This window comes from Jaculus jaculus, chromosome 11 (assembly GCF_020740685.1).
Source record: "Jaculus jaculus isolate mJacJac1 chromosome 11, mJacJac1.mat.Y.cur, whole genome shotgun sequence".
In the NCBI taxonomy this organism is placed as follows: Eukaryota; Metazoa; Chordata; class Mammalia; order Rodentia; family Dipodidae; genus Jaculus; species Jaculus jaculus.
The window spans coordinates 82,050,934-82,073,631 of record NC_059112.1 but is presented as its reverse complement, the minus strand read 5'-3'; the positions used below and the strand labels follow the sequence as shown (position 1 = coordinate 82,073,631).

At 42.7% G+C, this 22,698-nt stretch overlaps 1 protein-coding gene across 2 annotated transcripts in view; it reads left to right on the top strand.

Moving 5' to 3' along the window:
• Tnik (TRAF2 and NCK interacting kinase) overlaps positions 1-22,698 on the top strand; it is a 429,300-nt gene that overhangs the window by 230,350 nt on the left and 176,252 nt on the right. The gene's annotated exons all lie outside the window — the stretch shown is intronic.

Genomic DNA, 22,698 nt, shown 5'->3' with positions numbered 1-22,698 from the left:
CTTCCAGCCACTGCAAACGAACTCCAGACGCGTGCGCCCCCTTGTGCATCTGGCTAACGTGGGACCTGGGGAACCAAGCCTCGAACCGGGGTCCTCAAGCTTCACAGGCAAGCGCTTAACCACTAAGCGATCTCTCCAGCCCAAGAGGTAGTTTCTTAATGCTATGAAATGAAAATCTAGTAATAATGCAGGTAAGATTAGGCACAGAATGCCGTGTCTTTTGATGATTTGACTTTCATCCTCTCCTTCCCTCTGCCACACCCCATTTTAATCATACCTACCATCACAACAGAACATATGAATCTTCCCCCAGCTACCCAGCCCTCTGTGGTCCTTAGCTCTTAAGCTTAGAATATTTAAGTAGAGGGAAAGTTTGAGACCAACCAGTCATTTTTTTAGTATCTACCGCATGCCTGACACTATCTTGTTACCAGCTGCGGAAATGATGAACACAGTCAAGTATGAAGATGCCAGTTATGGAGGAAAGTGACTGGAGGATAGCTAGACTGTTTCTTCTTTTTTAAGTCTGTCTTTGGCAGAGATAGTAAGTACAGAACTGGCACAAATTGATCATACACACAACAGAAATTATCTGTATCACAGAATACTCTTTCCTTCAAAGAAAGGGCTAACCCCCACCCCTTATTTGAACAGCATTGTAGTGGCTCTGCATTTGGGGATCTGTCTTTTGGTGATCCACTGTACACACCCCAAAGCTGCTTTGTGGTCTCTTATTAATGTTAGTTTTCCAATGGTTTTTATTCAACTTGATCCCCTCCCTTTTTCCATACTTGTTTAAAATGATATTAAATGCAACAAATCAAAAATACTCCCTAACAGATGGGCCATTATTCTGTTCCAATATTCAGAGGAATGTGATGATGGCAATTTCACAATGATTTAAGCATCAATAGTATTAGTGCCTAGAGACAAAATCCATTTTAAGTGCAAGTCCTGGTAATTTTGTTAAGTAAAATTGGATGCACTATTTATATTAAGTATCAGATAGCATGTGTGTGAAATTCAGTTCTTGATCACTGGGCCCTCCTAAGTGTATATGCTCTGCAGGTTTGAGTTGGATGTGAAGGGGGAAAAAAATCTCATCTTAATGAGCACCTGGCATTAGCCTTTATTTCATTCTCATGTCCCTGTCCAGGTAGCCAACCTGCCTAAGGGCAGAAGACTGCTCCCCTCAGAGTGATGGTAAAGTAGATGAGTGTGACATTAGGTTCCGGGACCATCCCAGGTTCAGTCATCTCAGGTCGTTGACAGCTCACTGGAGTAGCTTCATTCCAAAACATGAGTCGTGTCAGTCATTTTTAGTTTCTTGGTGCGTGCATGCGTGGGTTTTGGTGTGTGATGGGTTGTGTATATACAGTATGTCCACCCTATGAACAAACACGTGTACAGTGTCCAGAGGGGACCATCTCAAGCACCATCTGCCTTTTGCTCACCTGCCTTGTTTTTCTTTCCTTTTCTTTTCTTTTCTTTTTTTTTTTTTTTTCTTCTTGACAAGCCCCAGCCGTTCTCTCATCTCCACCTCACTTTCCCAGAGGACTGGAGACACAATTGTTTACATAGGTGCAGGGGAATTGAACTCTAGCAGTTTCAGGCTCCCATGTTGAAATCACAAATGATCATAAGCAATGAACCATCCCCTCTGCCCCGTGGTGCTCGGGAATCATCATTTCTTCACTGATTCCTCACTTCTTCCTCCTTTGGGAGGGGTTTCACACCGATGCCCTGGTATCTTCCATTCATTGAGGTTCTTCCAGACTCCATGCAGGTACCATTGGATGCTTTGGAATAGTCTCGCCTCCAGTGGACTGTTGCTTGCCTATAAGCTGGCTGATTCCATATGTAAACATTCTATGGTGACATATCTGCTTTCAGATGTACTATAACACATTAAATTTATGATCATTTGTTATTTAAAGCCTTTACAGGAGACATGCTATGTCTCATAGTAATCTTGGGCAACATTATTGATTAATGTAACAGAGGACTGAAAATATAATTCTGTGGCAAAAGGCAGAAATTCCTAATGTAGAGGAATAGTGAAAATTTGTAGCATTTTTAGGACAGTATAAATTTTACAAAGCTTTAATATTAGCAAATTTAGTTTCATAATGGCCTTTGATATGATTTCTCCACTTTCCCTGATGGGTACTGAGGCTCAAGGAGAAGTGAGTGATTTGCCCAGAGTCCCAGCGCAGACTGGAGGCTGTCTGGCCATGGGGCAGCCTTGCTTCTGCCTTCCACAGCTGAGAGTCGGAGTCTCTTCTGTCCTCTGAGTTAGCTGTGTGGGCTTGAAGGAATGTGATGGAATATGTTAATATTACTGGGTCCCGATGTCACTAATGGACCTGATATTTCTTTTCACAGACTTTCAAGTCTATCAGGTTTGAGCCAAGGAGATAGCGAATGAACATAATTCTGCTTTCTGGAAATTCCTGAACAGGTTGGGGGACCAGGGCTAGGGTTACATCCAAATTTTTGAAGTGTGGAAGCTTCTTTAGCCAACTTCTATGAAAGAAGCCCATTTAGCCACCAGGACCACCATCTCAGGTGGCCAGTCACCTGCTTCCCAAGGCCTGACCCAGTAAGGGCTAAAGGAGACCATCACTACCAGAACACAGAGCTTCCCACCAGACAGGAATGAGCTACATGTGGCAAAAGACAGGTCAAGACAGACTGAGGTAGATGGGAAGTCTTCTTGAATGCATGGTGTCTGCATTATGGAGGAGAAGTCTGGTGAACCTTGGGTGTAGTCATATCAAAGGCAGAGAGCCTGGCCCTTGCATGTGAGGGTGTCTGTCTTGCTCTCCTCACTGTACAATGGGGTTGTGATTGGACCTATTTCACATGGGACATTGGCCAGTGATCCATGTAAACCTTAGCTTAGCAAGCACATTCTCCATAAAGCTAGCTGCTGGTTACAGGTTCGTGAGAAACTACAGTGATGAGGCTAGATGGAGAGAACTGCTGAGGTGGGTTGGATGGGTGGATAAGCCCCAACTGGCAGGGGAAGATCCTGTCTGCCTCAAGAATGAGTGAAACGAATAGCTGTGGAGTGATCATCCGTGAGAATGCATGAAGACACTTTCCCACAGGCCTTTGACGTAAACATGTAACAGAGAGCAGCAATTGCTAATGCCACAGGCAACGCATTCAACATTTTCTCATTTGTCGTTTTTGTGACGAATTATTTAAGGTGGAAGTTGGTAATGTTTACCACCATTCTTTCATTACTTGTGTCTTTAGATCTGTAAGGTCCTAAGGGAAACCCAAGACTGGCAGAGTAGTAACCAACTGCAAATGAAGCCCCTCATTTGCAATTTCTTCCATTTGACCCCACCTCCTCCACCCATTGGATTGGCAGCAGGCGCTCTGTCTTCTCTGGTAATGGAGGTCCTGAGAGATCCTTAATCAAAGAAAATGACAGCTCTATTAACATCTGAAGGAATCTCATACTCACATTTGCATCCAGAAATGTACCTGGCTTGAAAATATGCGCTCTAACATTGCTTTATCTTCCTAAATCATCCTGAGCGTGCACTGTAGTTGACAGGTATTTGGATCTGGTATTGAGAAATGACGGCAGACATGCCACTTTGGGCTGGATTTATGTTTTATGAGGTAAAATGGTTTTTAACTATTTTTTTGTTGCCGTGTTAGCTAGCTAGCTACCTTTAATGCTTCTGTAACAAGAAAACAGTATGCAAAGATACATCCTAGCAGAATTTCATAAGTTTCCACTTTCCAGGTAATAGTCAGAATACTGAAAATAAAACTGTCACTTTCACTTGCATGATAAGTCAAATTTATAGCTTTCTTTCAGTTAGAACTTGGTCCTTGTCTGAAAGCAAAATCGCCATTTTATTATTTCATGTTTCACAGATTGAAATAAAAAGGTGCTAAGTGAGACGATTTAATATAAAAGATCAAAGGATTCAACAGCAAAGGCCTCCACCCCATCCTTGGCTTTGTCGTTAACTACCTGAGATTCTGAGAAAGGCCCCTAATTTTGGCTTGTTTATAAGTGATAAACATTATGTACAGTTGAATTATGGGACCAGGAATGGCATCCCGTTCTTACTGCTCAGACTGTAGACTTACCATGACCCAGGTTCACTCTGGTTCTGAAATCATAACTTGGTAGCACTCCAGTCTCAGAGCCCAGCCTTCAGTGCCTCTGGTTTACACTCTCTCACACCCTGCACACCTGCTCTTTGTTGTTGAATAAGCCCTCCGGTCTCCTCAGTTGGTTTCTCCGACTCTATGAAACTTTAATAACCTGTCTCTCCAGCCTTAGGCCTCATGATTCCTCAATTTAATCATTTTTAGCCAACATGTGCGGTCTCCTCAGCCCTTTGTTCTTTCAGATTATTCTCCTTGCAGACTCCTAAGAACATTCCACATGTCCAATTTATTTTCTGCCTTTTGGCTCCATAACTCCACTCAGCACAACTCACTAGGGGACTGTGCGTGCCTGCATTCTCCAACCCTTGAGCAACTTAGCCAGAAAGTTCACCTCTCCTCTGGTCTCCTCCCTTTCGGCCCCTGCCTTCATGACAGAGCGCACAGAGCCTGCTTCTGGGCTCCGTCGGGAGAGTGCCACCAGAGGCCAGCTCTTGCGCACTGGACCCAGGCGCGTCTCTCGGCCGGGCTCCCATGCTCACTGCAGTTCTTCCTTTCTTCTGTCTTGTCTTGGCACAAGACTTTCCCCTGCATGTGTAAGAATGCCTTCTCCTCCTGTTCGGGTCTTTTTCACCCTTTTTCCTGTCTTTCTCCCCCTTCTTCTTGCATCACCTTTTTGTTTGTTTGTTTGTTTTCCACGTTAGGGTTTCACTCTAGCCCAGGCTAACCTGGAATTCACTATGGAGTCTCAGGGTGGCCTCAAACTCACGGTGATCCTCCTACCTCTGCCTCCAGAGTGCTGGGATTAAAGGCATGAGCCACCACACCCGGCCATCACCATTCTTTTTTATTAGTTTTTATTTGAGAGAGAGAAAGAGAGAAAGAATGGGTGCTCCAGGTCCTCTAGCCACTGCAAACAAATTCCAGGCTCATGTGCCACCTTGTACATCTGGCTTATGTGGGTCCTGTCAAGTAAACCTGGGTCCTTTGACTTTGCAGGCAAGCGCCTTAACGCTAAGCCATCTCTCCAGCTCCCTGCATCACCTTTCTCATTCCTCTGCAGGAGCACCATCCAGGTTTCCCTTACTCCGCTACATCTCCTTATTTCTTGATGACATCCAATAAGGTGTCATGTTCATCTACTGACATCAAAATATTGATAGTATTAAAATGTACATTCAAATAAAACCATGGGTTTAAGTTCCATGAGGCCGAGAAATAACATTTATTCCTATGTGTATTTGAGTAGGAGATTAGTAGTTAGTGAATGCATCTTTGGGCAGAGAAGGAAATGATCCCGTTACTATTGAATTAATTTTTCTAAAAATTAAAGTATGTTAAACATGGCTTTTCCAATTAAATACAGTAATAAAGTTCATTTCTGTATGACCTTTGTAACTTACAGGCCACTGGATTCAATTATAAGTCAAAAAGTTTGTTTTTATTATTATTTGTTTCTTTGACCATACTGGGGATTAAACCCAATCCTATACAAGTGTTCTACCACTAAACTACATTACCACATCTCTTTTCATCTTTTATTTTGAAATAAGATCTCATGAAATTATGCAGATTAGCCTTAAACTCACTGTGTAGTCCAGGCAGGTCTTGAACTTATGATTCTCCCCAGGAGCTTGGATTGCAGGCCTGCACCATGAGGCCCAGCTAACATATTTACCCACGGCTATGATAGAAACAGTATGTTGCCAGATCAAAGAATGACATTGGGCTGAATAATTAAAACTCAGGTGCAGGAAGTCCCCTATTCCCCTTTCCTGCTACCAGCATTTATTATCCTATTTGAGAAAAATCTGCCCCTAATAAGCGAGTGCATCTGAGAAGTGCTAGAATGCTGTGTATTTGAGTTGCTCTCTGCTTTTAGGTTGATCTTGGAGGACTTCCAGCCTTAAAGTAGGGAGGAATATTCAGGTCCCCTGGATGAGGAAAACTAGGTCAGTTTCTTTCTTGCAGATGTTCTGGGAAGTTAGAATTGTATTTCCTTTTTTAAAAATTTATTTTATTTATTTATTTGCAACCAGAAAGATAGACAGAGAGAGGGAGGGAAAGAGAGAGAATAGACACACCAGGGCCTGTAGCTGCTGCAGATGAACTCCAGATACATGTTCTATTTGTGCTTATAGCTTTACGTGGGTACTGGGGGATCAAACCCAGGTCATTGGGATTTAAAGGTAAGTGCCTTAACTGTTAAGCTATATCTCCAGCTCAGAATTGAATTTCCAAAGAATTCATCTGTAAGATTTTATTCTGAGGTGCTGGGGAGATGGCTCAGTGGATAAAACCCTTACGCCATAAGTGTGAGTGTCTGAGTGTAGGTTCCCAGACCCAACTATAAAATCAGGAGGCTCCTGTAGGCTTCTGTAGTCTCAGAATGTCTGCAGGAGGTTGAGTCAGGAGAATTTCCAAGAAGCTCTTGGGCTAGTTAGGCTGGTAAACCCAGAGGTGAACAAAGGGAGACCTTGCATTCACGCATGCATGCACACGCACACACACCCATACTACATGACATGATGGATGTTGGTCTGCTTTTGAGGAGGTCTGTGAAAATGGAACAATAGAAAATAAAACCATACTTATCTTGTTAACTTCCTTTAGGAGTAAAATCCATTAAGATGAAATTAAATTTGCTGTATAAAGAAATTAAATAATTTTAATAATTATTTTATGTTATGATGAGGAGCCCTCAGAGATGGATACAATTGTTGGTGGATGTCTTTTTAATTTTTTTGTTCATTATTTATTTATTTATTTGAGAGTGACAGACAGAGAGAAAAAGAGGCAGAGAGAGAGAGAGGGAGAGAGAGAGAGAAAATGGGCACACCAGGGCCTCCAGCCACTGCAAACGAACTCCAGATGCGGGCGCCCCCTTGTACATCTGGCTAACGTGGGTCCTGGGGAACTGAGCCTCAAACCGGTCCTTAGGCTTCACAGGCAAGCGCTTAACCTCTAAGCCATCTCTCCAGTCCTAGTGGACAATTTAAAGCTGTGTAATGATCTGGTGGTTTGATGGTTTTGGTCTTGTTTTTGTTTTGTCTTTAATTTACTATAGATATTATTTTCATTTTTTAAAAATAAAATTAGTGTTTTAAAATATTTTATTTAGGTTGGAGAGATGGCTTAGTGGTTAAGGTACATGCCTGTGAAGCTTAAGGATCCAGGTTCTATTCTCCAGGTCCCACATAAGCCAGATGCACACGGTGACACATGCATCTGGAGTTCACTTGCACTGGCCGGAGGACTTGGTGTACCTATTTTCTCTCCCTGCCTCTGTCTGTAATAAATAAATAAATAAAAATAGATCTTTTAAAAAATTAAAAATTATATATTTTTAATTTTTTATTTGCAAGCAGAGACAGAGAGAGAGAATGGGCACACCATGGCCTTCTGTCACTACAAAGGAATTCTAGATGCACGTGCTACTCTCTGCATCTGGCTTTACGTGGGTACTGAGGAATCAAACCTGGGTCATTAGACTTTGCAAGCAAGCACCTTAATTTCTGATCCATCTCTCCAGCCTTGAAATTAATATTTTTGTTTTGTTTTTAAGGCTTTTTTTGGTAAAAAAAAAACTTGACCACATTCCAGTATGCACTGAAGTCCATTTCAGTATATAGAAATAATGTCATTTCCCATTTTTGAAATTAAATGCCATTTAGGAATGGGCCCATGAACTGTTTGCATTTATAATAGGTTGTGAATGCCCGTAAAGGAATTATAAAGGCTAGATAAGTATCCAGGAATTTATTATGGACAACAAAAATGAAATGTTGACTCAGATCAGCCACAGGACTCAGTCAATCTGGTCACTCTTGATGCATCTTAGTCCTTAGCAAGGATTTCTACTCCCATTCTTTGTAAAACTCATGAAAAGGGTTGGAGAGATTGCTTAGTCATTAAGGTACTTGTCTGCAAAGCCTAAGGACCCAGTTGGACTCTCCAGATTCCACATAAGCCATATGTATAAAGGTGAGGCAAGCACAAGGTCTCACATGCCCACTCGGTGACACAAGCGTCTGGAATTTGATTGCAATGCTTGAAGACTTGGCGTGCCAATTATCTCTTTCTCTCTCTTTCTAAAATAAATACATAAATAAATATTTAAGAACTCATGAAGAGTTAGAGATTTGCCTAGAGCTTTATTAAAAAATTGAAATCTGACCAAAATTTTAAACTGAATGTATGCATTTTCACTCCTTTGGCTCCTCTGAGTTTGTCTTCCAAAGATTTTTCATGCTTCCTGAATTTATTTCCTGAAACATTTCCTCAAAATATTTTTTTTAATTGTGAAACCAGGAATATTATGTTTATGAAAAGTATTCTGTATCCTTTAAAAACTTCATCTATATCATTGTTGTATATTTTTAAACATTCAAATCTAGAAGCTGTTGACCATCAAGGGTGATACAATAATATAGTCACTACTGTTAAATTACTGTCACTGGTTTATTACAAATAAGACAGATTTTTCTTGGCTAAGGGCTTTAAAGTGTCATATGCTCTAGTTCAGTAGTTGATGATGTGAAGCTTGGTTATTTTGCTGAAATGAGCACTGTACTTATGCTCTTAATGTGCTTCCTAGAGGTAAGACCACCAAGAAACAAACCCCTAGTGTTGCTAATGTGGATTTTTTAATTCAATGCTAAAGAAATTCACATTTCATCTTCTGAATAGTAGGCAGATACCTGACTCCCAAAATGGTTGCAGTCCAGTCCTGGCTATAGGCTGGAGTTAAGCTTGTTATTGTCACATAAGATGCCATTGGAAGAGGCATTGTTTCTGAGTCTTTGGCCTTATGCCTGCCCTCACCCACAGCTGGGGAATAGGATGTAGGGAAAAGAAATTTAATTCTTCTCACTTCCATGCAGGTAGCCTCAGCTGACTGATTCTGGTAATGACCAGCTCCATCTTTCCACACTGGTGCCATGAAGCAGTTGTCAAATGTTTTGGTTCTGAAAATATTGCCTTATACTTGCCAATTGTAAGGTTGCATCTATCAGTTCTGCTGGTAGGAATAAAATTTGGAGGTGTGGTCATCTCTATGTCTATATCTGTAGTATAAGTTTTCAATGTCCATATTATTAATATATAAGTACAATAATTATATATTTAGGTAAATTAATTTTATTTGCTATAAAATCATTTTGATCACTAAGTCTGTTAATTTAATCTTTAAGCTTTAGAGAAAATTCATATAAAGGGAGGAAGACAGTACTTTTCTTGCTTCATTTATTCTGCTGCAAGTCAAGCAAGACTGTTTCTTAAAAAGTTGCCTTCTCTAATTAGACTACTTGTTCTATCATAATTGTTATGCTTTCAAGATGAAAATGCAGATACACACACACACACACACACACACACACACACACACACACATATATATATAGAGAGAGAGAGACAGAGAGAGAGAGGGGGGAGAGAGAGAGAGAGAGAGAGAGAGAGAGAGAGAGAGAGGGAAACACTGGAGGAGTATCTGAAAGGTAAAGAGTTCATTGCTAAAACATGTGAGTTGTTTGTGAGCACACACTACCAGGCACTGATGTGATATTGAGGATAGACTGATGAACAGAACAGTCCCTGACCTTGAGACTCTTCCATTGTAGTGCAGGAGATGCCTAATACACACAGTAAATAAATACAATGTCTATGTGAGTTGATCCTTAAGTGAGGGGAAATGGCAGTAAGAATCCAGGAGGAGAGGCTGGGGAAAGAGCTCACTTGGTACAGTGCTTGCCTTGTAAGCATGAGGACTTGAGTTCAATCCCCAAAACATGTATAAGAATGTTGATAATGACAGCATGCACCTAAAAATCTACTCTAGAGAGACTGAGACAGGAGGATCCTTAGAGCTTACTGGCCAGGCAGTCTATCCTAATTGGCAAATCCCAGGCCAATGAGAAACCTTGTCTCAAAAAAACGGTGAAGATAGCACAAGAGATTGTCCTCTGACCACTACATGCACCTGCTTTCTCTCTCTCCTCTCTCTCTCACACACATACTCACACACATTTAAAAAAGAAAGAATCCAGGTTGAGTTGAAATTTTAGAAATAGTGTCAAGGGAAAGACTTTGGGTGCCATTGGCGTCTAGACCTAAAAGCCCTTGGGCACTTGGTTAGAGAAGAGCACTGGGTCCGCAGTGTGGTGAGAGAGAAACAGCATGAGACACGATCAGAAATAGATTCATAACACACTAAAAATCTTTGATATCTCTGTCATCCGTGCATGGTACCAAATGTTTCTACATATGTTGATTTAATCCTTACTGCAATGTACTGAGCTAAATATTTTATGTCTATTCTACAGATGAGGAACTTATAAACCGAAAGTCTCTCTAGGACCCAGTAAGTCATCCAGGGGCAACTTGTACCTTCCTGAAATCCTTTTCCATTCCTCTATTCTGCTCTGTAGGGCCTGTGGAGCCTAACTACAGATCCATGTCCTCCTTCCCTGATAAGAAGAGGAGAGGGTTGCAATAGTCAGCAGAATGCTCTCCTTCTCTTCTCGCAATCCCTGGTTCATCAGCATAAGCTGCAGACATGAAAATGTGGCAGAAAGGAGAATTTCACTGGAGTCAGGGAAACCTCACCCTCCTGGAGAGAAAACTACCTGGCAAGGCAGTCATATTGCAGCTAAATTTAGCTATAGATCAATGTATTTGCTAACTCATCAGCTGTCACCCCATTCAGGCCTGCCCAGAACTCAAGGCATGTCTTACTTATTTTAAAAAGCCCTTGTTCTTTCTCAGGTTGATATCATATTTCTCGCAGCTTCCACCCTCCAAGATTTCAGACAGAGTATGTCTAGCATTACTGCTTTGTAGGGGAGGGTACATATTTCTTAGAGGCACTGGGTCCTTGTTCCCAGCAACTAGCTTCCCAGGGATGGATGAGTTTGCTATTAAGTTGCTAGTCTATGACAGTAGCTCATGGAAAGATGAACATGTAAGAGCCATTTTACATTCATAACATAATTTTTAGTTGTCTAATGTCCTTTCTGTCCTCTCGTCCTCCTACTCAGAGAACATGATGGAGGTTCTGCGTTCAGAAGTCACCACTGCAGGAACAGTCTGTGCCAACAGGGAAGGCATCTGTGGGTAGGGGGATGTTTCGGCCCATGCAGAGATCTAGGTGTTGCTCTGTTTGAAGTGGAATAATTATCAGGCCATAGCATTTCTCTCTATAGAGGGAAGGGTTCTTACTTGGCTGCTAGGTTCTCTAACCACCTCCAAGAAACTTCAGTTCTCATGTGCTTAAGTACTCAAAGGTGACAACTGTTTGAAACTGATGTAGGACTATGAGGCTTCATTTTTAAAAAAAAAAATGAATTCTACTATCCATATTTCTTGGAAACAGATCATGTATAGCAATTGCAAGATCAAACACTCCTGTTTTGAGAACTTGGATACATTGGATAAGGCAGATACCTTTATCCTCTTACATATTTTTTTAGCTTAGGGATTTATCGTGTTTTACATTTTAATCAAAATAATGTTATTGCATCAAGCTGCCAATAGTTAACACCCATAAACATGAGAGGGCTGAAAAAGCTATGAAGATTTATTAAGATTATGAAGATTTATTGAGAACTAAATATTATGACCAAGTAAAATTGGACAAAAATTTTCAAAGGGACATGGTTTCCAAAATTAACATACTCAGCAGAAATTGTGCCTTTATGCCCAAGTATCACAAGCCAGATTCTGTTTAGAGCTAATGCTACTTTGTCTGTATTTTAAAATTCTAGCCATTGCCATTTAATTAGGAGGAGCCACTAAACAGCTTGGAAGAGGCCAGTGAGATGCAATAAAGCCAGAGGCCATAGCACTGGGGATTATAGTGTGTGGATCCTAAAGACTGAGGGAGGCCACTTGGGATTTGAGAAGTATTCCTTTATCTAAAACACACACACACACACACACACACACACACACACACACACACACACATATTTGTAAAATTCTACTAGCAAAGGCAGAACAATATCACTCCTGTTCACCCCATGAGCAATTCCTGAAGGGTGATCTTATCTTGTCATCTCCATGACATGAATGGTTTCTACATAGTCTACAGTGCCCATTGGGTACCCATTAAATGTCAAACTCTTTTCTCTCCTTTGGCCCATTGACATTTAAGGCTCAATAATTCCTTGTTAGGGAAAAGGCAGTAGTAGCCTTTGCAATATGGAAGGTTTAATAGCATGCCTGGCCCCTCCCTAGCCAGTAGATGATAAGAAGCAGCAGGAGTCAAAGCAATCAGATGCCTCCAGACACTGTCACATGTAACCTGGAGAGCAATATTACTGTGTTGAAAACCACTACTTTAAAGTGTCTGAGGTACAGTGTAACTGCAGTTTTTAGCATAAAATGTGCACTACATTTTAAGCAGCTTCCCTTCTCCATATATGCATATATATATATATATATATTTGGAGAGAGAGAGAGACATGTTCTTATTATAGCGAATACATTCAATTCACAGCCATCATTGTCATCTCTCTTTTTTCAGTGGGAATCATTATAACTTCAGTAGATTGCTCTGAATTTCATCTGTCGCCCCTGCTCAGATTCAACTAAAGCCCACTGAGATTGACTTTCGTGTCAGCAATAGAACCGAGATTCAGTAGGACATGAAAGCTTCCCTTTCATACTAGTCTTATTACTTCAGATTTGGTGGGCCCTAATTATGTTCCTGTGCTTTCCCGGTTGACATTTCTTTTGTTTTAATTAAGACTTCTGGAGGTTTGAGGACACGTGGGAGAGGGTTTATTCATTAGCAGCCCAGAGAAAGAGTCGGTTGGGGCCCCACTTGTGCCCCCAAGCTGGGAACACTCTGGCCCTTGTGCTTTGTAACAGTCTTGACTTTGCCGCTGTTGGCGGCATCTGCAGGGTGCCTGAGACTCACTGTGGGTGGACAGCTTCCTTCTGAAACACAGCGCTGTCTTTTTATTATGACTGTCATTTATCCTCCCAAGTCCCCTTTCCCATGGTGCCTCATGGTCCACAGCCAGCACCTCCCACTCTTTCCCACAGGCTGTAAATCTCTGACTACAGGGTCCAGTATCAGGTGTTACTGACAAAACTGTGCAGACCTAGGAGAGGCGATGGTAGATCCCTGATCCTGTCCTCAGGGAACCCGGTGAGATTATGAACCAGCTGGGTGCAGCTCACTCATCCTGGAAAAGAAAATGTAACAAGGCCTTGCGAAACAAACCCCTTTGATTGCCAGGCTCTTACCTCCAGGGATGGGCCCCTTTCCTTTATCACTCTCAAGCAGGGTCAAGTTCTATGGGACTCCTCCTAGGCTAAGCCCCTGATGCATCACCCGAGTCTACTGGTGATTTGTGGTAACACACACACACCGGGCCTAGAAACTCCCTGTTTCACTTCACAATAAACACCTTTTGTAAGAAGCTATCCAAGGCAAAGGTGGAAGGTTAAACAGACCTCAGGCACAGTGCCTTCCTCTGAGATACTCTCCCTTCTGTGGTACAGAGACCAGCTGCCCAGGCCCCTGAACCATTAGACCCAAAGGCATGCGGAAACTCAGGGAGGAGAGGGCTTGTTCCCATACAATTCATAGGAGCTGCTCAAAGGTGCTGAGGGCTATTCGCTTGCACACTTCAAACAGATCATCTTTGTGGGAGTCACCACCGCTCAGCCATTGTCATATCCACATGCCTTACAAACACTACTTCCTAGACTCTAGGATTCCATGGAGTGGAAATAATTTCACTCAGCCACATGCACTGGAAAACTGGAAGCAACCATTGGAAGCCAGCATCAAGTTATGTTTTAAGTTCTAGAAATTCACATCTCACTGGTACACCTTGTTAATACCAAAATATTTATATGACGAGTCCTGTTTAAGTTGAATAGCTCCTGCTTCCTGACAAAAGGTACCAGAGATTCTAATTTTTTTTTCCCCATTTTACTGCTTAGTTATACACTTCATTTTGAGTCTGAGGGCTTCTGAGTGTCATTCTAGTGTTCTAAGTTCTGCCCCCTCACTCGGGGGACAGAGAAGATGATTGTGCTGGGAAGGAAGGGACAAAACATCTAGGGAGATCAGAGTTGTCCTGAGCATACGGTGTCCTCATTGCTTAAAGCCACGTCTAAGGAGTTTAGTCTTCCCAGAAATGAGTGGAGGAGCGTGACAAGTGACCATGGTCATTATACGGCAGTATACGGCATGTGAGCCAGTGAGGTCAGTGCTCTTGTGCTGACTTTGGGGGTTGAGGAGAGGCAACTGGGAACATGTTCTCGGCTTCAGGCCATGGCCCAGAGACTGGCTCCGCTGCTTTCTGAGCTCATCTCACCCCTCAGCTTGCTGCCTCGTCACTGCTGTCACGTCAGCTGTGCATGCCATTCTTGGATGCAGGCACTCGGCTTCCTGCCACAGAATCTGCATACATTAACTATTGTCTGCTAGAGATTGTGACTGTTTCGCTTCTCTTTAAGCAACCATTTTGATTTATAAACGGAGCCAGGATGGCAGCCAAGAAGACTGAGGCATCCCAAAATCCAACAAAGAAAATGAAGCAAGCTCTCGTCCCCCCATCTAAATCTCTGAGGGAGTCCCAGCTCTCAACAGGCCCAGCCTGGAGCACTCTTAAAACCTTGAGAGATGCCAGGCAGAGGGAGTCACAGGGAACGCATCGAGCAGTTACGTGGGGACTCTGCTGAGTCGCCTTGCTTCACCTTTGCCACAGTTCGGGAGCTTCGGTGAAGCTGGGTCACAGTACTCCAGACATGCTGAGTAGAGCTTTTGAAGTTACCAGTGAGTGGCAAGTGCCACCCAAGGGAACACAGGGGCTGCCTTTGACCTGGAAAAACACCTAGGAGCAGACACTGTGCCAAGAATGTGCTGTGAATATTCATGATCCTATTTTAATGCTCTTTGGAATCTCTCCGCAAAGTTCTCTTGCCTACCTCTCTAACGCATGACGTGATTTTATCAAAGGAAGGTAGAATTCCTGAAGCTGCCCAGATAGGCAGGCGTCTTAACTAGGGTTTGTTGCTCTTAACCAGAAGCAGGGAATCAAAGTTCACCCATGTTCTTGTCATGACAACATAGAAGTAAAGCAACAACAACCAATGTTTGGGTCTCTGTGACATGCGGGGAAAAGAAAGGCTTCTCTATAGAGTTTAAAAGAACTGTGTCCACTGAAACTCATTTTCCACCTTCTGTCTGAGTGAAATGGTTGTCATCTGTGCTCACAGCATTACCCAATCATCTGGGCCCATAGTTGGTGGCTGAGCAGAAGAGGCAGTAAGCTGGCAGTGAGGGAAAGTGATATGGTCATGTGAACGGACTAAGAGCTCAGACACAATCTTCACATCTCTCTCCTTCACTCATTCAATCTGTTATTTAGCCAATATTTGCTGAATCCCTTCTGTGTCTTACACTAGAAGAGACGGGGGGAAATGTAAGTCTAGTCTGTTCCCAAGCCTGTTGCATTGGCCTTCTGGGTATCTCGAGGCTCTGCGTACATCTGACATTCTCTACCACCTCATTCTCATCCAGTGGCCATCACCTTTCAACTGACTCCAGAAAGGAGCATGACCCATTGAGCTGAGGGCAGTTCCCAGAGAGGGAGCTGGTTGACAGCCATCGTGTGTTTGAGTGGGTACTGGAGAATCTGGGTGGTACCCCGCAGCATCAGTGACTGATAGATAGACAGATGGCTAGACACAGATAGATGTAACCAGAACAGTTGATCTGTCAAACAACACCTGCCATTACTACATGTTCTTTGATGTGATTTTTTTTTTTTTTCTTTTTAAGTGCTGGGATGAACCGAGGGCCTTGTTGCTACTAGACAAGTGATCTGCCACTGAGCCACACCCTTAGTCCTCCTGTTAGATTTAATTTATTTTTGTGATTCCTGCTATTACACATTAAAGAAGAAAAAAAAAAAGCCCACAGCATTGGCTAGGATCAGCAAGGCTATCACAAAGCGTGGCAGAAATATACCATGGTGGTGTGCTCCTTCACCACTGGGAAATTGCAGAAGCTTTCCGCACTAAAGACGATTGTTGCTAAGCTGATTCAAAGGAGAATGACCTTGCATGGGAGGCGAGGTGGCGCTGGTGAGGGGACTGTCTGCACTTGCCTGCTCCACTGGAAACAAATGTATTCCCATGACCTAGAAACGAAAGCGCTTTCTCTTGCAGGCTAGCCTCGGGCTAGCAGCCTGGAAGCCTCTTGCCGTTCCTCAGGAAACAACAGCAGCGACAGAGGGGAGCCTTCTGAAGCTATCTCGCACCCAGCCATTGTTTCTCCCTCGCCTTCATCTTAGGGAGAAGACAAAGGAAACACTGAAGTGTTACGGTTCTTCATGAGCTGGATTTTCCCTCGGCTCTGAGTCGTTTCATATGGAACAACAATTGACATGGTTCTTTACCTCAAAGTGATGTAGAAAAAAGGAAAAGGTAGAAGGGGAGTGGAGAGGGTTTAGGAAGATGTCGGACCTGCAGCCTCAGGACCCATGACCCCAAATGCTTTAACTCCCCTCCTTCTGATGCCCCTACCCAATCTTTCTTAGGAACGGGTGCGATATGCTTTGGGACATTTTTTGACATTAGGCTTTTGATCATTTCTTTTTCCTGCTAGATCTCAGTCTATTCATTAACTTTTGTTAATGTTGTATGTCTTGGTAGTTCACTTTTTTATTAAGAAGTGACTCAGCATCTACAAGAGTATTTTTAACTCTTTGGTCTCCCTTGAGAAATTTCTTTCTTTTCATAGAAATTTAATTTTTAGTCCTTCATTGGGTCTGCCATTTTAGACTCAAATTTTGGTGGGGTCTGTCTTTGTATTTTTTATTTCCCATATAAGTGGAAATCAATTAAAATTGGTAAAAATGTAAAAATTTCATTTCTGTCCTCCCCTGTGACAGTAATATCCACCCTCACTACCCTGCCTGTGAATGAAAAAATTAAAATATGAAAAGTTTTGCTTTAAAAAAATCATGTAAGGGCTGGAGAGCTGGCTTAGTGGTTAAGGCATCTGCCTGAAAAGCCCAAGGAGCCAGGTTCAATTCCGCAGTACCCTAGCAAGCCAGATGCACAAGGTGGTACATGAGTCTGGAGTTCATTTGCTGTGACTAGAGGCCCTGGCATGCCCGTTCTCTCTCTTTCTCTCCCTCTCTCTCTCTCTCTCTCTTTCTCCATCTCCTTCTCTTAAATAACTAAACAAATAAATAATCTTAAAAACTATCATTTAAGCCAAGCATGGTGGTGCAGGCTATACTGGCAGTACTTGGGAGGTGGAGACAAGAGGATTAGCACTTCGTAGTCATTTGAAACTTTGGCTGTTAGTAAACTTAAGGCTAGGTTGAGCTATGTGGAACATTGTCTCAAATACAAAGCAATGGGGCTGGGAACATTGCTCAGTGGTTAAAGGTGCTTGCTTGCAATTGCTGCCAGCCAGGGTTCCATTCCCCCAGTACCTGTGTACAGCCAGATGCACAAAGTGGCACATGCATCTGGAGTTTGTTTGAAATGGCAAGAGACCCTCTGTGCCCTCTTTCCCTCTCTCTCTTTCTTGCTGATCACAAACTAATAAATAAAGCTATATTTTAAAATATTTTTATTTTTACTTATTTGGAGAGAAAATGAGAAAGAGAATGAGAGAGACAGATAGAGAGAGAATGGGCATGCCAGGGCCTCCAGCCACTGTAAACAAACTCCAGATGCTTGTGCATCAGACTTACGTGGCTCCTGGGGAATCAAACCTGTGTCCTTTAGCTTTGCAGGTTAGTGCCTTAACCGCTAAGTCATCTCTCCAGCCCTAAAGGTATATTTTTTTAAAAAATCATGTTAAAGTTCCACTGGCACAGATTTATAATGCAGGAGCTGGATGGCACAGACATGGGAAAGGGGCGATTACATCCTGAGGGATTGGTCTCATTAGCTGTGAGATTGTGGTCTCATCTCTAAAGAGAAAAGCATTGTTGGGTGCCTTAGGGTTCTGTTCTTACTCAATTTATTTTTGTTTTTATGATGTTGCCTGTTTGAACAGTGGCTTAACCATGGGTGCCTCGGGATTTTAGTGATCTTGAGGTCAGCTGATTCTGTCTTAACCTGGATCTTAACCAGCTCTGATAGCCTCTGGTGATGCTGTCAGGGTCCTTTGTGGTCCTTTGTGGCCCTCCCAACCATCACAGTTTGACAGCCTGGCAGCCTATATGCCCCTCGTGATGCCTTTGCCTGGGATAGAGCTGAGGCTGTTCATTGTTCTGCCTGCAGGAACTCATTTAAGCCCAGACCGCCATTTCCATGTGCATTCTTCGGTTATCTGTCAAATCCATCATGAACTGTTATCTCAGCTTGGAAATGCAATTTCAAGTGGAAAATAGAAGGGTTATCTTTCTTGTATGTGTTCATAGTGCTCACTGAAAGTGAAAGCCAAAATGACTACATATTCTTAATTCTGTGTATGATTATGTCTGTGCATATGGTTGCCCGTGTGTGGATATGCATGCACGTGTGTGCGTGCGGAAGCTAGACATTGTTAATGGGTGTCTATTTGGATCACTCTCTTCTTTATCTCACTAAGGCAGGGTCTCTCAATTGAGTCCAGAGCTCACCAGTTCAACTAGCGTAGGTACCCAGTTTGCCCCAGAGCTTCCTGGTCTCTGCCTCTGGCACACTGAGATGACGGACAGACCTGTATGCCCACCTGGCATTTACAGACCCATACTCTGGTCCTCATACTTGTAAGGTAAATACTACTAACTGAACCATCTCCCCAGCCCACTCTTAATTTAAAAAATAGCAAACACTTTTTTTGTTTTCAAGCTTTCCAATGTCTTCTGTATAAAATACACCATGAATGGTTTTCTCTTGTCTCCCATGGGCTTGGACCCGTACCATACTATAGGCTAGCTCTACTCCACCATAGTGTACTGCTCTTCACTAGATGCTGGGATACCCTTATAAAAAGTTATTCATTCAGAGGAGATTTTCATGCTGATGAAGGATATAACCACCATGTGAACAGCTCTGTAAATGCATGCTAGCAGAGGTGCCTCACGGGCACCCATAGAAAGGAGAGGATTTGAGAGGCAGAGTGTGTCTAGACTTAAGTGATTGTGGCTCTGCCTGGACCAGGGGATTCAAGGTTTGATTAGGGGAAAGGCTGTGCTGATAATGAAGGCAGAGGGATGGAAGGAAAGGAGGAGGATAAAAACAGAAAGAGGGAGGGGACCAGTGATCTTTGAACTCTGTTCAGTGATGGAAACAGGGTCATGTTCATTGGTGGCACACAGCTGACTGGGAGGGAGGTGCCAGAGAAGAGATACCTTAATCAAATCTAGAAACAGCAAGTCTACTGGGGAGGCCAGGGCTGTCCCAGACCAAGTAGACAATTCATCCAAGAGGCTAAAAACACCATGTATTTAAAGAATTGCAAATGGTTGGCCCACAGAGTCAGATTGGATAGACCGCTACCAGCGCCATTTGATAAGAAAGAGCTCAGCCCATGGAGGGCCTTAAAAGCCACGTGTAAGGGCTCCATTCGTCCAGCCCAACCACTATCATTCAATGAATTTCAAGGAGTATCAGCTGGGTGATATTTGTATTTGTCCACAAGTTCCCTGCCCTCTCTTCTTTCTGTAGGAGAGAAACAACATTGTTTGAAGTGTGGGTTTCTGATCCTTGTCTAAGCAAGCCTTTGATTTCTCTGCTATGGTTGTTTGACTCCTGGAGGTCACTCAGTGTGTCTGGCCAGGGTTCGCTGTAGGAGACCTTTTGAGATATTGCCTGTGCTCCACAGGGGAATTAGAGTGCCTGACCCCAGGTGCTACATAGCAGCAGCAAATCATTGTAGAAACTAAATTTCCAAGATGCACCTTGGGATGGAAGGAGTTACCAGTGGCAAGCCCTACTCCCACTGACCACAGGCTCCATACATTCTCCCAATGGGAAACCAGGAGCCCAGGGGAACCTAGTGTCCATAGAGTCTATATGAGAACCAGGCCCCTTAGAATTCTGGTTAGAGGCTCTTTGCTCAATCCCATACAACCCTTTCCTCGAATTACCTGTAAGTTGAGATAAACCTGAAAGGTAGTGCCTGTGACCATATTGCATGTCTGCATTACCATCATTTGTTCTATTTCCCAAGTGATGAAGAAAAAAAAAAAAAGGAAAGAAAAAAATTTGAATGAGGGGTGAAAAGAGGGTATGCAGCAAGATTAGAACCAGAGCCAGTAGATTTAGATGCTGAGGAGTTTAAGGAAAGGAAAGCAGAAAGAGGAAGATGAAGGTTGATAGAAAAGAAGAGGAGCTGAGAAAGGGGAAAGATTCAAGAGGATAAACATACAATAGATTTCAGTTAGAACATTGGTCCAATGATGTGTTTGATTATTTTTTTTAATTGGCAAGGGGCCTGGGGAGATGGCTCTGTGGTTAAAAGTACTTTCTGTTCAAGCCTTTAGACAAGAGTTTGGAGCTCAAGAACCCACATGCAGCCAGATGCCAGTATCACATGTGTCTCCTTCATCCCAACATGCTATGGCAGTGGGAAGCAGAGACAAGAGAATTCCAAAGCTCACAGGCCAACTAATCTGGTGTTTACAGCAGCAAACAAAAGAAAGACCCTAACTGACTTCTACATATGTGATGTGATGTGTGTGTGTGTGTGTGTGTGCACCCACACCCACACACATGCACCGTACACGCACGTACACACAAATGCATATACAAGTAGACTCCACCAAGCTAGCATGTTTTTCCAAAATTCATCCACTAGATCTAAATCACACTAAACCAAACACCATTTCCCAGCCACAGTATCATCAATAGCCTCTCTCCCTGCTTTGGTAATGTACACACCTCCCACGCCATCTGTGGGTAGGTACTCACTAGTCCAGGTGCAGAAGTACCAAGGGGCACAGTCCTCTGCCTTCGCTAAGCAAAGGAGTAAAAGTCCACAGCAAGACAGGGTCATAAGTAATGACAGCAGGTGTATGCTGGCAGCAAAAATACGCCAGGCACATCCCAGCATGTCTCTTTTCATCTTCAGTGAGGTGCTGCGAGTTAGGTATTTGGTTCTCCATTTCTCAGATGAGAAAACTGAGGCTCCAAAGATTTGTTTAAGGGCTGGAGTGATGGCTTAGCAGTTACCGTGCTTGCCTGTGAATCGAAAGACACAGGTTCAATTCCACAGAGCCCACATAAGCCTGATCCACAAGGTGGCACATGCATCTGCAGATCGTTTACAGAAGCTGGAGGCCATGGCATGTCCATTCCTTCTCTCTCTCTCCCAATCTCTCTCTCTCAAATAAGTAAAGAAATATAAGAAAATTCAAAAAAGATTTAAGATTATAATGGGAGCTATACTGAGCTGATCTGAAATTTGAATATGCCCCCGGCAGCATGACCGAACATTCTTAATGGAAAAATCAAATACCAAATCCTGTTGGAGTACCAATAAAATTTCATACAGTAGCAAAATTCACATCTGACTTTGTATGATAGATTGCAGTCAAGACTCAAGCACAATAAAAATATTGCATAAGTTTACCTTCAAGCATGAATGTACGTGGTATAGAAAACACAAAAGGGTATTGTGTTTAAATTTGAGTCTGCACCCAAAATACCTTTATGTAGGTGCAAATATTCTAAAATTTGAAATAAAAATCCGGAAACCTTCTAGTTGCAAGCTTTCTTGAAAAGAAATACTCAATTTGTAGAAGATGTGTTTGGGGAGATATAGGAAAATGCATTTAGAAGTAACAGGATGGTCATTGCTAGTGTCCGAGAGTCTGCTGTACATATTAACTTTCCTCAAGGACAGGCAAAGGAAAACCTCTTCTAGGGTTGCATCCTGTCCATGACCCGGTCTCTTCTGGTTTCACTGTGTGATGACTGCTTTACTGTAATTCTGAAAGCCAAGGAGGCCCACCTGGGTGGGGGGGAGGGGGTTAGCCCTATCTCCCTGACCACAACTTGGATTAAGTATTTCACTTCAAGGCTCCCTTTAAAGATAAGTCAACAAGCTCAGATAAATTAGAGCAGTTATATCCAGTTGATTTTGTTGGTTTCGTGCAAGCTTTACCAATAAACATCTACAGCCCACAATACAAAATATTTTCAGAATTATAAAGGGGTAGAGAGATGGTTCAGGGGTTAAAGGCACTTCTTTGCAAGGCCCGATGGTCTGGGTTTGATTCCACAGTACCCATATAAGATACATAAAGTGGCGCATGTATCTGGAGTTTATTTACAGTGACAGAAGGCCCTAGCCTGTCCAGACATTCTCTCTCTCTCTCTCTCTCTCTCTCTCTCTCTCTCTCTCTCTCTCTGTGTGTGTGTGTGTGTGTGTGTGTGTGTGTGTGTGTGTGTATGTTCCCTCCATGTATGTTTCTCTCCCCTTCCACATAAATCTACCTGTCATGCAATCCTTTGAGAAAAGGAGAACCAAATTTCTCAGTCTTGCATATTTTAACTTGACAGCCTTTTTGAAAATATATCCAAAAAAAAGACTTATAAAATAAACACTAACTAGAATTGGATCTTCAAAGCATTTAATTTTTGTGT